We start from the raw sequence: 17,249 nt of genomic DNA, 5'->3' as shown, positions 1-17,249 counted from the left end.
GACCGTCGATCTGGCTGTATTTCACAAATCCAGCTTGGGCAACCTGGCATAGTCGAGTTAGTTGGCTAAAGTAGCTCATTCTACCCCAAAATCATATATTTTACATCAGATAACTCATTCCGGATTGCGAGATACGCCCGATTTTAAGGTCCGATGGTTTGGATCACTTATGTCGTCGGCCGGGCCTTTTCTGATCCATCTTGGCCATGTAACTATCTGCGACCCACTCTACATCACTAGCCACCCGATTTGGCGGCTCTTCTTAGTGCATAGGCCCCATGTTCGGGCAGATTCACTGTCTCAAGTGGGCCATGCCACACAGACGATTCACATCGTTAGTGGGCCTTTTCCTTATGGCCTAATAGGATTCCTTGTTTAAGCCCATGCATGGGCAATGTTTAGTTTTGGTATGGGTCATGTTTAATTTTGATATGGGTTGTCGTCTCGGGCCTTGCCTTGCACGATCTTTAAGGCCACCTTAATGCCCTTGTGGGGCCTACCATGATCGTTTCTTAAAGCCACATATAGCTCCATACTTATGCACTATTTGGAGTGTGATTAGGGTCGTCTTATGTGTGCTTAATGAGCGGGCTCCTTATTGAAATCCCACTGAAGCGTAGCTTTGTGGCCCAATGGCCCCCATCTCTCATGGATGATGTGTTTACCTATTCATGTCAGTGCAATGTTTACCTTGTGTTGGTAGGACACTTCTCTCATGTTTAATGTTCCCCTTATGTTTGATATAACATCACTCTTACATTGATTTAGCATTGCTTTATATTGATTTAGCATTACTTTTATGCCTGACACAATATTACTCACCTCATGCATGGATGATTATATGATTGTACATCCCCATGTATGACATTGGATGATGGTTGATCATGGTTGAATACAACTGGATTTGGGACATTGTCCAATAGGTAACATCCCTGCTAGCCAACGGACCGAAGTTGGTACTCATGTCATGGTTTATGGTTGCTTATACACTGCAAGGTTATATTGATGACCCTGCGGTTTATGGCTTTTCAAGGACCCGTATGAGATGGGGCTGCTCTTCACATATGCACGACTTGGATGACATGGTTGCATGGCTCAGACTATGGACTCATGCATTCATGCAATTGCATCTTCACCCTAGCAGCATCAGGGTTGTAGCTTACACCCTAACGACATCGAGGTTGTGACCACTGTGGCTTTGCTGTGGTTGACATATATGAGTATTGACTTTGAAAATCTATTTTGAGCATATTGGGTACGTAGGATGTCCGTGGGTGAAAGGCCCTAAACCATGTGGCTGCAGGATGCTCTAGTGTCGATACTAAGTGAATACATGAGCGCATGAATACCAAATACCAGTAGGTTGTGTCTTCCCCCTTTGTGTAGTCAGTTGGAAAGAGGTCCAGCCTTACCTGCTCAGATTGTGTGGTGGCGATTGAGGTCGAGTCTAAGTAGCTTGGGAATGGGTCCGCTATTGGCAAGCCACATCAGTATTGGTGTTACCACAGACAAGGCGAGTAGTGAGGTCTCTTACTAGTGTAATGCTTGCGCATTGTGGACTAGTGCTTGTGTATTAGACTTGTTGATCCTAGATAAAAACCGTACTAAGATGTGAATTAGACATTAGGATTGGCATGCATGTGACATTTGACTTATCTAGCCTTTGCATAGCATATACTGCATAGCCATGGTATAGCCGATTGCATGTATAGACATTGGCAAGATTAGTCATCCATCTTTGCTGCTTGCTATGATATCAATATTGATATCGATGCTATATATCTATCATATACATTGCGCATGCATACATGCATTATACTGAGCTTCTAGGAAGCTTATGCGCATTTGCTTATGTTGTAGGTTATGGCAAGTGGGAGAGTTAAGGTTGATTTATCTAACCTAGGCTATAGCTTGTCATAGGCACTACATCTAATATGACATTGCACACACTTTGTATCATTAGTGCCCAAGAACTGATCATAATCCTCAATAGTTCATGATATCTTATGAAGTAGAGACTGTACATTCGTTTGGGCAGAGTGTGTGCCTAATCCCTTCCATATCTGTAATCATGGTCCTTTACTCGGAATCTTTAGACATAGATCCATGAGTCATTTTAGGATGGGGAATCCTCGGATTCTCACTCCTAACATTTACATGGGGTTTAACCTACTGTGAATTAGATTAACTACTAGCAACTTCATTCAAATATAACCCTTTCTAATCATTTTTTAAACGTCAACTAGCCTGCATGAGCGCGATCCGTCTCCAGACATGGCATCCATAATAGCATAGTATTTTCACTCAATCAATTCGAGTGTATGCTCTATGGTTTGCCAAGTTCCTCACCCATCAAAAACTCAGGTCGACTAGATATTCCTCTAGATAAGTGAGTTAGGGTAAATTTATCTAACATGAGACACCGCTTGGCAGTGATGGTGCATTAACATGACATTCCACATACACTTTGTATACATAATGTGCAAGAACTAATCCTCAACAATTCACTTGATCTTGTGAAGTAAAGACCGTACATTTGTACAAGCAGAATGGATGCCTAACACATTCCCTCCATGTAACCATGGTCCCTTACCTGAAATTTATGGCCATAGATCAAGGAGAAATTTTTAGGGTGGAGGATCTTCAGATTATCTCCTAAACATTTCTACAGATTCTAGCCGGCTATGGAATCAGAGTAACCGGCTAGTGGCAACTCCAGTCAAAGATAAGCCTTTTTAATCACTTTTAAAATGACAACCTAAGCCCCATGTGAGCGCGATCCGCCTCTGTGCAAATGCAAAGTCTACAGCTAGATATCCTAGTCACTGACATACAACACTTTGAGGGGGACATTCCATAACATCAATTCAATTTTGAAATTATAAAACTTTAATTTTACTTCGGACCCTATTATGTCATGCTAGAGAACCAAATTTTCTAATTCTAAGCCAAAAAACAGGACAAGCCAAAAGTTATAGTAGTTCGAAAAAACCTTGGAATTGCAAGACTGGGATATGAAATGCTTGAACGAAAAAAATGAGACAATTGGATAGGTGAGGCCACGGGCAAAGGTTGATGTTGTGGGATTAAGATGATGAGTTTATGTGCTTCCTGGTAAAGTTTGTTAATGTCAAAGTCATCCACCTGAATGGAAAGTCAAAACCCATGCTAGATGTCAAATTTACAGAGCTAGAACTTTAGAATTGGTTGACAAAAGACACAATTGGGAGAAGGGGCAAGAAATATCCCCGATTGAATGGACCAAGGTCTAGGCCCTACCTAAGGAGGATGAGCTTAAGGAGCTCCATTGCACAATGGACGATCCTGGAGGGATGGACTTTGACTTCGACTTTAAGCCCAGCCCCACCAACATCATGATGTTCAAGGATGACGGCGAGGGCCCTCCCGAGGATTATAGTCTTGACTCTCCGAAAAGCGAGTTACCGTGGCTGAAGTGTGGTTCTCTTAATAATAGAATAGGCCTGCAAATCTTCTATAGTTGTCGGCTTAGAAAAAGGCGGATGTAAATAATTTTGGCTCTTTAAGTTCAGCTAGGATGGTCCCTGGTTTGCAATGTCATCTTCCCTGAAGCATCTAAAAATTTAGAATCTTAAAAATTCAAATAATTGCAAAAAGGAAAAATTGAATACTCCCGAAACACTAAAAAATCATAAATTCTCGCAGACACAAAAATTCAAATATTATATTAAATATTTTCAAAAATCTGGAAAAAAAATATAATATTTTCAAAAATATGGGGAAAAAAATCAAATCCAAAATTAGCTTTTGACAATTCTAAGCGATAACGAGCTTAATCTACTTGTTGAAATTCATCGATGTGAAGTCGATTCCTATAATTTTGATTTAGAGTTAGATTATGGATTTGGGCGAAGCTAAGGATGAGGAAGACGATGACCTGACTCTTGAATAAGTGGATCTCCTCAAAAAGTTTGAACCCAATGCCAATTTCATTATGAAAAACTTTGATATTATGAACTTGGGGACTTTTGAAATCCTAGGGATGTGTGTATTGGAAAATATGTATCATTGGGAATAAACAGAGGATGGTAGAGTTTATGAAACTATGGCTATCCAACTTTGCACTCTCATACGAAGACATGCTTAGAGTCGCAAAACACTTGTACACTATTTGCCAACAAAGCTCGAATTTAAGCCCATCAAATAGCAATCGAAAAGAACGAGACTCCTTGTTGTGCGCAGCTGCTACACGTTAGGTGCAGAAGCAACCTTAGAATGAATTAAACACACTACAAAGAAATGAAATTTTTGAAACGTAGAGATTTTACAATAGATGGAATCAACTTACAGATCTTAATACTATAGTTTTCTCCCTTCAAAACCGTTTAGCTCTCGACCTCTCACATATTACACTCTAGAAATTTCCCTAATCCCATATTAACATGATTTATATGACCCCCATATAGAATTAGAAACAAAACAACGTACTTATACAAAAGTTATGCGAACTATTGATCTCCAATCTTTGATCGATCGACACCCAATGTTCGATCGAATCGAACATGCCTAAAAGTGTCTAGATAGTAAACTCATGATTTTCTAGATCGATCCACAGTCTGATCAATCCCATCAAAATCCCCTGTTTCAACATTAGATTGAAGGCACTCAATAAACAATCTCCGCCGTGGCTTCAATCTAGCATATTCACTGTTCCAATCTGCTATCACATCTTTAAATTTTCTCATAGTAAAATCACCATCGTCTCTTCTTTGCACACTCTATCTTCATTCATCCTTTGTTAAGCCCATAAAAGTCAAGCAAAACTTAAACTTCTTTACAGGAACAACCTTTGTAAGCATGTCCATCGGATTTTCACTGGTGTGAATCTTTTCAAGAGTAACACCACCTTCCTTTATCATCCGCCAGACAAAATGATGACAGATTAATGTGTTTAGTCTGAGAATGAAACACCAAGTTCTTTGCTAAATTGACCACGTTTTCGTTGTCACAATGTATAGGCAAGACTTCATGCTGAAGCCCCGACTCATTCATCATTCCTTTCAACCAAACAACTTCCTTGAACACTTCTGTCACTGTCATATATTCCACGTTGGTTGTGGAAAGAGCAACCACATATTAAAGCTTCAACATCTAACCGATTGCTCCACCTGATAGCACAAACGAATAACCAGAGGCTGACCTTCTATTGTCTACATTACCACTATAATCCGAATCCACATAGCCCATTGGTCTCTTCTTAAAATTTTCAAATCTTATGACGTAGTCCATCATACCTCTTATATAACGAAGTAGGCATTTCATGGCCTCCCAGTGTTACTTGCCGGGGTATGACATGCATATATACTCACAACACCCACTATATGTGAAATATCATATACAATATAGACCACGACGTACATAAGACTACCAATTACACTTAAGTAGGACACACAAGACATATACTAGTTTTCTTCATCTTACGTAGGACATTGTTTCAGAGAAAGCTGGAAGTGAGAAGTGTGGGATGTGCTGACCAGTTTAGCCTTATTAAGTCCAAACTTGACCAAGACTGTCTCAAGATATTCTTCCAGAGACAACTATAGCCTGCCCCTTTCCCTAACTTTGTGTAAGTCAATGCCAAGAATTTTTTTCGCGGCACCTAAATCTTTCATCTCGAATGTCCTGCATAATTGAGCCTTTAATATGTTGATTTCAGACATGATCTGGTTAGTGATAAGCATATTATCAACACACAATACTGGAATTATGAATTTCCTATCATTTAGTGATATATAACAGACACAATGATCGAACTCGCTTATGATAAACTACTGGTTCAACATAAAAGAATCACACTTTTTATACCACTACCCAGGCGACCGTTTCAGGATGACCTCTTTAACCTACAAACCTTATTCTCTGCTCCATGCCCCTTAAACCCTTCAGGTTACTTCATGTAAATCCGCTCTTTTAGTTCCCTATGTAAAAAAATGATATTCACATCCAACTGTTCTAATTCCATACTGTATTGGGCAAATAATGGCAATACAAATTTGATAGATACTTGCTTGACAACTGGCACGGATATCTCACTGAAGTTGACGCCTTCTTTCTGAGCATAGCTTTTCGTAACCAGTCTTACCTTGTGCCTATCTGGTTTCTTACGAAAAATTCACTTACACCTAACCACTTTCCTTCCAATGGGTAGCTCCACCAGCTCTCACATTTTATTCTTATTCAGATATATAATCCATCTCATCATGCATTGCCACCATCCACTTCTCAGCATCACGATCATCTAATGCTTATTGAAAGGTAAATGGATCCCCTCATTTATAATAAGAGCAAACGCAACATTTGAGTCATCCATGTATCTCAACGGTACCCTGCGATTTCTTGATGAATTTCTCCTAACAGGTGGTGGTCCACTTTTTCATGTACCTCTTCCTGCGGCTCAACTTCTTCAAGTGTTTCAACTTTATATGTTTCAACGTCAATCATCGATGTTTCCATTTCCTTATATTCATCCTTGTGGAATAAAGAACCCTCACCAAATTTGACATCTCGATTAAATATGACCTTACGTGAAACCTGGTCATACAGTTTGTATCCTTTCATTTCACCACCATAGCCAACAAAAGTATATTTTTTCACCATTTGGTCTAACTTATCTCTCTTAACTAACTGTACATGAGAGTAAGCATCATAATCAAATATCTACAACCCTATGTAGTCAACTTCCTAACTACTCAATAACTTTTATGGAATTTTACAATCAATCAGCATAGACAAAGATCTATTCACTAAATAGCAAGTCATGTTCATTACCTCAACCCATAGCTCGTTGCTCGAACTTGTGTTGCTTAACATACTTTGGGCTCTTTCCAAACCAGTTTGATTCATATGTTCCGCCATAACACTCTAATATGTTGTATGCCTTATTGTTTTATGCCTCACGATCCCCTCGTTCTTATAGAAATTGATTAAATTCCTTATAGGAAAACTCTTCATCATTATCGATCCTCATAATTTTCCACTTTCAACCTGTCTGCTTTTTTACCATTGCCATCGATGCTTTGAAGGTGGCGAAAAATATTGATTTTTTTTTCATAAAATAAACCCACATATTTTTAAAGAAGTCGTCAATGAATGTGACAAAGAATGACAACCCTCCTATAAAAACGATGGGCATCGACCCCCACACATTTGAGTGCATATAATCAAACTAACCCTTACTAACATGTTTTCCAGTTTTAAAAGATAACCTTGATTGTTTCTCATATATGTAATGCTCATATATATCTAAATCAAAACTTTTAAAGCTAGGAATCAAACTAAGATTAAGAAGTACCTTCATACCACGCTTACTCATGTGGCCTAGACGTGCATGCCACACACGTGTTGATGTGGATTTTGCTATAGATGTTACAGTTCCAAACAATATCATGCTCCCGATCAACCTGTAAAGATTTATGCGTTGTTGTACCTTCATAACAGTAAGTGCCCCTTTATAAACTTTTAGGACACCTTAAAACCCGACAAATTTGCATCCGAGTACCTCAAGAGCTCTTAGAGATATCAAATTATTCTTTAAGTTCGGAACATGCCTCACATATGTCCGAGTATTCTCCATCCCATCATACATTTGAATACGATCAGAACCAATTCCGATCATCTTAGTGGCATAATTGTTGCCCATAAGAAGCAAGCCATCATCATAGTAAATGTACATGGTGAACCAGCTCCGATGATGACACATGTGGTAGGATACCCCCTATCCAAAATCCACTCGTTATACATGTGTCTGACCTTGGACACAAACAATGCATCACATCCACTCGCCTCCTCTCTGGATTCCGATGAATTGGTCTTCTTCGGTGAATCATTTAATTTCTCATCCTCATAGATTTTTTGGATTTATACAGTCCTATTTCATGTCCTATCATGCCACAATTCTAACACTTCAACTTTCATTTGCCCTTCGACTTGGACCTCGATCGCGACTTCCCATTCTCTCACTCAATCAATCTCCTTCTTGTAACTAGAGCCCTTGCTGAAGTATATTTTCCATCGTTATTCCTTCTTTACTACTTTGATTGAAAATGGTATTAAGGTCCAAGGTATCTCTACCATGGCACAAAGTATCCACCAAATTCTCATAGGAATCTGAAAGAGACGTCAACAAAATTAGGGTTGTCTTCTTCATCGATCTTCACCTCCACACTTGTCAGTTTACAAATTAGTTTGTTGAAGATATTGATGTGTTCATAGATATCTGACCCTTCCACCATCTTTCGAGTTTACAACTGTCTCTTCAGATATAGACGAGTGGAGAGTAACTTCATCATGTAGATGCTCTCCAACTTCACCCGTAGGCTCACGATAGTCATCTCATTAATAACATTATAAAGGACTTCATCGGCCAAACACAATTAAATTACGCTAATCACTCTCTTATAAAGTTCATCACAATTCTCTTCTTTCATCAATTTAGAACATTTTGTCCTTTGCTGAATTAGGAGGGCTTTCATCTTCAACCTTAATAATTCAAAGTTGTTTTTACCTGTAAACTTCTCACCATCTCAAACTTCACATTCAATCCCTTCAATCTCATGTCTCAGATTCAAATAAATTTTTTTTAAAAAAAAGAAAACAAATGTAAAACCTACGCTCTAATACCACTTGCTGTGCGCATCAGTCACACGTTAGGAGCGGAAGGAACCTTAGAATGAATAAAACACGCAATGTTCTTCTACTTTAATTTCTTCACGAGTTCTAAAGATCTTTAAAAAAATAATAATAATTTCTAGGATGTTAGTCATATTAGGCTAAGCTCTTAGCTAAGTCTAAGGGATGAAGCTTGTAGTTAATTATATTATTTAGTTTATTTGATTCAATAAAACAATGAAATTCAATGATGTTATTATATTGAGTTGATTTCGATTTTACTTTAAAGTCTTTAAGTTTTTTATTTATGGATTTGTTATTGTAATGCCCCGAAAATCGGTACACGAGTACATAGACTCCGATCCCGAGTTCCCGGGTGCTAACCAAATGAAAACGCACGTGTGACCTCATTCAGATTCGTATTTTTTTCACACACTAGCAATCAGAGTAATGTAATTTAATTTAGCAGATCGAAAGTGAGGTAAAGGTGACAAAAATTATAAATATAGGGCTAACAGTCAAAAATACAATTTTAATAGTGGTGATTGCCCAAAATAGGAATTATACAAGCCATAATGAACATACCATAAAATCAACATATAGAACCCATCGAGTTAAAACTCCAACATATACGAGCACAAGATTAAATAAGTGCATGGTATTCCAGTTTCGCCCGATGCTTCTAAGGCATCACGGCGAAAGTGCAAGCCGATCTAAGCCTACCCGCCTGAGATATCGATAGTACCTACATCGATAATTTGCCTGTTTGGTGTTTTAAAACACCGTCTCAGGTAGGAGTAAGTAGCTAACTCAGTGGTTCTATTAGTTCAAAGTTAAACATGTTATCAACTTGATCGACACAGGTAATGATAAAACAAGAAATCAAATAATCATAAATACTCTTGTTAATTGCGTATATGAAAATTTGACATGATGCATGCTCTTTCCAAATAACACTCCCTCCTAAGTGACTTCAACGCCCATTTCACATATGTCAACACTCCCTCATCAAGCGATCCAGCGCCAAATTGCCACATCCTATCTAATGTAATGCGATTAATGCATATGTTAACTGAGTAATTATTAAGTTGCATTCATGCAGCATATTGGCGAAGCTAAGATACCGATGTTATATCACGAGTCCTAATCCGGATCATGTGGCTCGTTGCCGCACGTAGCGGCTCCTCATTAGTGTCCCTTGATCCAACTTTAAGTACCACCCGTTTATCTTACCAATCAATAATTTCAAAGGTATGACATGATACCCAAAGGTATGAGGATCAACCCGGTATGGGTCGTCACCCAAACATCGAGTATGATCACTCAAATATGAGGTGCGGGCTTGTTACATAAAACCAAACGACCACAAAGGAAAGGGCTCGTCGCCCAATTTCATTCATGCCCGAGTCGTTCGAACGGTACTTTGACGCACAACCATCGGCCAGGAAATTTGACGAGGGTCATTCGAACAATGATTTATCACCTCCATTAGTGCTCACTAGTCACTGCGGGGAGGCTTGTCACCCCAGCGTAGGCGGACAGCTCGGATACGGTGTCACATACCACCATGCCCCGCTCATGAGTCTTAGTGGGATTGTATCGTACTAACGGATATGAATAGACACAACAATTGGGAATAGGGTATCCTAGATTCTATTTGGTCATGTCATACATTTTGAACATATATAATCAATCAGCCAGTGGACTAATTCGATTAACATGAGAGAACCCCGGTAGAACCGACAGCGGGTGCAAGCATCCCGTGTAGTCTATCTAATGTCGGTCGTCCATGTTTAACCTGAGTCGATCGAGCCTAACTTGAGCCACCCCTTTAGTTCGAGTAGTTAGCCAACTGAACGAATATCGTAGCAATCCTAAGTCTCTATAGATTAAACACTACATTACACACTTATAGCGTAGTTTTACTACATAACCACTTAGGCATTTCATCAAACATGTAAGCATACATAAGATACTACATTCACTAAGGCATTAAATCAAACATGTGAGCATGCATAAAATAATACAATCACTAAAGCATTAAATCAAGCATATGAACATCGACAAAGTAATACATTCCACCATTCACGCATTTCATCAAACATGTGAGCATCCATATCCAATGAACAACATATATTATAGAAAAATCAAATTGTTAACATATTAGCATACACAAATTTATCCATAAGTAACTAATCATTGACTGAGACCCTCAAGGGTCGATAAAAGATAACCTAGAGATAATGATCTACACCTTTAAGAAGGAATTTCCGATCTTGAGCTCCTAGGGTTATAGATTTGGGAAAAATCACAAATTCCTATACAAACACCAAGAACTATATGAGATTTATGCAATTCATCCTTAAAAACCTAAGTTATGAAGTATGATTTGTTTCTTACCTCTAATCGCGAGTAGGGTGGATTCGGCGAAGGAAAACGATCGAGGCTAGGGCTTTGATCGGTGGGAACTGATGAAGGGAAGCACCAAAACCTCTCCACTCCTACTCTCTATTCTTCTCTTCTTCTCTTCTTCTTTCTCTTTCTCTCTTTCTCCATTTTTCTCTTGTTGAAATTCGTATGGGAGGAGGGGGTGCCCAAATGAAGGCTTTACATAGTGCCAGAAGCAGTGCAAATGGCCCTAATGGCCCTTTATTCATTATATTAACCCTAAGGGAGGTTGTTTCCCACTAATGAGACCCGACGAAGGCATATGGGTCGATTTAAGCCATGGAATAGGTGTCCAACAATGAGATATCTGTTTGGACACGATTATATGATGATCAGGTGTACTGATTAACTGGTAAGGCCTTAACTTAAATCAATGGTCACCGATGATCAATCGGGGCCATGACTATACAAATATATGTGGAGAAATATCGTTAATCAGTACCCCAAATTTGGCCATGAACCGATGATCCGAATGCTACAACTTCACAAAAAAGCAATGAGCTAGTTTCACTTAAGTTTCAAAATTTCATTTAAGGTATCCACACAACCCAAGCACTCGCCTTGCGAGTTCAAGTTGAGTGATTCGAGACGCGACCTGGGCTCGATGTCTCGCAAAGGACGTCAAGCCCACTTAGAAGAACATCTTTCTATAGTCTTAGGTTTATACGACCACTAACGAGCTGTTTAGAGTTTGTTCGGATAATCAGGGTATTTCTGAAATAAATTGAGTAGCAAAATTTCTTGCAGCAATTATTAGGGTTTGGATTAGCTAAGTTCATAGTGTGGCCTATCCACAATTAGTGAAAATGACGATTCGATTATAATCACTCTAAACCATCGGTTCTTAGGCTAAAAGGATATTGGGTCGGTTTGGTTTATTAATTAAGATTCAACGCCTAGTTTTCTCAGCTTTAGGTAAGTCTTTATTTAGTTACGGCTGTCTCGTTTAGTCAGTGATAGGTCGGCTAGATTTTGGCCATATATGAACAAATCACGAAGCTAGACCTGATGTTTAAGTGATCGGGGCAGATTCGTTCGCTTTTTATGGTTGATTAATCAAAATTGTGAGGTTCTTTACTGGTACCACCCACGTATACACTCACCTCGAGCGTCAAGAGTCGGTAAGTGACAATGTAGGCTAGTTATATAAAAAAAATTTCAAGGATTTTTGGAAATTGAAATTAGCAAAAATCTAGGACATTATAGTTGTGCACTATGGGTACAATGAATGCTTTGATTTAACAATTTGTTGGCCTAAATTAGAGAATGATTCAATCTATATATGGTTTCCTAAGGGTGCTTTAGACGCTCTTGATTCCCTACGATTGAGATTCGAGCGCTTCATGATAGAATCATTCAATTGAAATCATGTTTTATAAGTGTTGATAATTGGTTTAATAGAATTATTCTCCGATTGGATAGGAGAAGACTTCGATTCCAATTAAATTATAATAGTTGAATCAATAAATAAGATATTGTGATTACTATAAGTTGATTCTTGTATCCTTAGTCTTTTATTAATTTGTTTAAACCCTTAACATATTTGTTGCATTAAAACCCATACAATTGTTACAATTACATTAGTTATAGGTTATGTTCCACATTCCTTAAGGATTCGATTTCAGTCTTATCGAATTAAAACTACATCGCAGCCCTGCACTTGGGGTTGTTAGCTCTTAGGGTTCAATCAACCATATCTTATGGACCGATGGACGATGGATATGATGATCCAGATCCAAATATTAATAATGAGCAGTCTGATTTGACTATCAAGGTGATAGACGGAGTTTGTTAGGTTTAGATTTCTAATATTAGGGTTTTTATGTATAACTTTTCCAAATTCTCTAGTTTTAATCAAGTGTGTGCAAACATGTCTGTATAGTTCATTAAAAAAATGAAGTGACACCCTGAGATACCTAACACTCGGGTATTAGAAAAACTAGGGTGTTACAGAGGGGCACAACCTGCCCACTTCACCTAGCCAAAGATGTAACCCGACCCAACCAGGGACACAACCTACCCATTTGCCAAGGATGCGGCCCATCCACCTCATCACCCAACTAAGGGCACAACCTACCCATTCCATCAGTAAGTCAAGGGCACAACCTACCCACTTCAACTAGCCTAGGATGCAGCCCGTCCACCTCATCAGCCTGCAACCAGGGGCACCAATCCCCATCAACCACCAATAAATAGAAGGAGCCCATCCACTGGACAATGAAGGAGAAATGTTCAGGCTTGGATTTGTCCAGCATTCTAATTCCGTAGCAAGCAAAGGAGCCAAAAGTTGTTTGATATTATGACCCCAATTTTGAAGGATTTAGGTATGTCGATTTTTTAGGCCTTTATTTTTTTTACCATCAAATGCAATTCTTGGATCTAGGCCACCAGAGGCTTAATATGTGCCGTTGTGAAGTTGAACTACCTGGCAATTGGGAATTTCTTCATTCCTTCTTCAACCTTGTATTTGTATTCTAACACGTTCTAGATTTCTTTGGCCAAAGTTGTTTATGTGTACAAGTCATATAGATGGTCGGATGTGGCGTTTAAGATGTGATTGTGACACGACAATTAGTCTTTTTGTCGTTTGATTCCTGTAGAAATGTATTATATATAATCCTTGTCAGTCACTTCTAGAAGTGGTTGTAGGATCTAGTTTAGTATATAATAGATCTTTAGAGTAGTGAGAGTGAACTTTAGCTTATCTTGCTACCTGGTGAAGTTTGTGTCATCCGATCAAGCCTTATTAAGTATTGGGTCATCAACTTAATTGATGCAATGCTTTTGGTATCCATGTCAATCAAGCTTTGAGATTGTTGGAAAAAGTTAAAAAGAGGATATTTGAAAACTAAAAACTGAATAAGTTGATTTGAACCAGGCTAAAGCACATATTAGATATGTTGTCGTTAATGCTTGATTCACCCCCTCTCCCAAGATCATTGACAAGTTGCTAGTGAATTGCTTCCAAGATGCAACAAGCCCTATTTGGTCCCATGTGCAACAATCACGAAGGGACCACCTTAGGAACTCGGCTAATGCAGTCACTTTCTCTGGTAATCTTAGCGAGTATTCAAACTCAAAAACTCAATGAGTCCGAGAACTCAATGTATTATAAACTTAGTGAAAAAGGGGAGAAAGAATTTTTTTGTTTTTGATTTATTGGTAGACAAGATCACTTGATTCTAGATACTCTAAGACCTGGAGGGATTTAATTTATATAGAGGGTATAGGGTTCTTATGATGGTTCGCGTTAGGTGATGAGGGAGCAACTACTCGCGGCGGTATGGTTGCATGTAAAGTGTAAAGTACACCACTAGTGCCTCTACAACCACACTGCCTCATTGCCCACGCCCTTGCCCGCGCTAGCGGGTGCGACTCTCTCTCCCTCTTTTCTTCAAGTAAACTATTCACATAATAGTTTATAAAGCCTTTAAAATTTCCATCTCTATGCGATGTGGGACAAAAGACAAAACCCACTTTTTTCACAAATTTTTAAAATCTTTTTGAGGAAAAAATATATTTTGATTTGAATTTTTAAAAATAATGCATTATTAATTTTAACCAACACAAAAAAGGATTTCTCAACACCATTTAACTTGTTCATGAGGTCGCACAGAACTTAACAAAGAGAAAACACGAATATCAACTTGATTAGAGCTTTCCGTTGCCTCGATAAGTTTTCAATGGTAGGTGTCAATTCCCATTGTTTCCTGTGGTGGTCTACTTAAGCTTTGAATCTACCTTGGTTTTGGACTTCTTTGAATGATCTGGAAAAAAAAATGGAGGGATGGTGTAGATATAAGAAATACATCATCGTAGGGCCCACGTAAATTTCACAGGTCAAGAAATTCCATTGCCGGCTGTGTGGTGCAGCACATTCAGGGTGAGAGAAGAAAATTAGAAGTGTTGATGTGTGGAACTTCGGTGGGCCCTATCATGATGTATATGTCAGATCCATATGGTCTAGCCATTTTTCCATATCATTTTAGGGCATGAGACAAAAATGAGGCGGATCCAATTCAAGTGGGCCACACCACAAGAGACTTTGGGAATTGGATGCCTATCATTAAAAACTTTTTAGGGCCATAAAAGGTTATGATCAAGTTGATATTTGTGATTTCCCTTGATCCATGTCTTTGTGACTTTATGAATAGGTTAGGTGGCAAGAAAACCTTACAAGTGGACCATAGGAAGGTTTCAATTGCAGTCGTTCAATCCCCACTACTTTATGTAATGTGGTCCACTTGAGCTTTAGATGTGCCTCATGATCTAGAATGATGTAGAAAAATTGATGGACGGTATGGATTTATAGAAGTTTGATATGTTAAAAGTTGCGTACTGTAGGAGACCCACCTAAGTATATAAGACCCAGCATGTTATTTATGTAAAATTAACTCCGATAGGCATGTAATGGAAGGACGGGCGTTAACTTCCAACTAAAGAAAAAGGACGGAGGGGCGGGTGGTATTTGTGAGCCGAGTTCACACCCCAACGAGTACAGTAGAGACTAGTTACAAGTCATTTGGCAGCGTGGATTTAAGTTTTCCTAGGGCTTTTTATTTTTATTCTTTTTCTAAAGACTTAGGGTGTCCCATCCTTTTAAGACTAAATTTGAGGGTATCTTGAATTCATCAATAGTTTGGAAGTACAAATTAGAGGGTATTTCCAATCTATAAATTCAAATCCTCATGGTGAGTTTTGCAATCCCTCTCCTTTTACTTCGATTATCAATCCTCCCTTTTTTTCTCACTCTATAAGACTAGAGATTCGCATGTGTAAAATACATGTACTACACAATAGACCACTAATCTATTGCACACATGGTCCGTTGATGATATCCCAAAATAATGGGATTATCAATTATATCACTAAGTTTGCATAAATAGAATGATCTAAGTATACCAAACTTTGACCATATAAATCAATGGTTAAAAATGTTGGTTAGTTGCTCGGTTGTAATCCTTTGCTTGTTGCCCACTCATTGAGGTTTGGAATTTCATCATTTTTTGTTGAGAATATATTTAAACAGGCTTATTACAATCATCGTATCAAGCATGGCATATTTACATTGATTGGGAATGTTAAAGTTGATTTGGTAATTAAATTCAAACCCTTGTAAATATATTATATAATTTAAGTGCATAACTATTTTTGTATGACAGGGATACTAAATCCAAGGTGCCAAACACAAGTAAAGATTTATGGATCCAGTGTATTATAAATCCAGGGATTTCCAATCCAGGGTACCAAACAAGTAAGGATGAGTTCCATGAGAATCATTAAGTCATTAAAATTAATATAGAGTATTCCAAATCCAGGAGATTTCCAGTCCACGATGCCCAACAAGCCAGAATGAGTTCCATGAGAACCATTGGAACATTAATTCCAATTTTAAGTTCTTCTATAGATAGAAAGTGTAAATCTGATATTTGTTTCACAATGCTCATTTACTTTTTTTTTTACTAATAATTTAAATTATAAAAAAAGTAATGATTATTTAATATAATTCACACCTTTATTTGATACCCAATGAAGTAGATAGTTATATTAAAATATTTTTTTTTCTTTATTGCCATTGAGAATGAAATCCACGGTTCCCAAACAATGACCTTGTAAAAATGCAAATCCTATGAGGATTTCACAGACTTTCGATTGTGTCTAACAACGTGAACTTTTAATTACATTTTTATTGTAATGCATAAAAATCCACATCAATCACCAAGTGAATCATTACATTTTAACTGCAATGCATACAAATCAACAGTATTCATGATTTACAAAGGCCATTCAAATGGAAATAATTTGAATGTGACATTTACCCTCGAAATACTTAGAGGAGATTATTCACTCTTGATTTATTTTAAAGACCACTATGGTAATTATATAAAATGTATGACTCACATTTAGCTATATTTATAACTTATGTTGCTCACACAAAGAAAAACAGTTTAGAAAGTAGGTGTTATCTTATGCATTGTTTCTAATTTTGTGATCCACGTAAATCAAATTGTGTCTTGAGTTACTCATAATGCTCTTGTCATACTAAGTAAACTTTGTTGGGTGCACTAAGAATGAATGTGATTTATCCATGCCGTCCATCTATTTTTCTAGCTCATTTTAAGGGTTAATTCCAAAACTATATCATATTTGAAGCT

Source organism: Magnolia sinica, chromosome 15 (genome assembly GCF_029962835.1).
Source record: "Magnolia sinica isolate HGM2019 chromosome 15, MsV1, whole genome shotgun sequence".
Taxonomy (NCBI): Eukaryota; Viridiplantae; Streptophyta; class Magnoliopsida; order Magnoliales; family Magnoliaceae; genus Magnolia; species Magnolia sinica.
The sequence above is the reverse complement of the archived record's forward strand: the minus strand, read 5'-3'. Positions refer to the sequence as shown.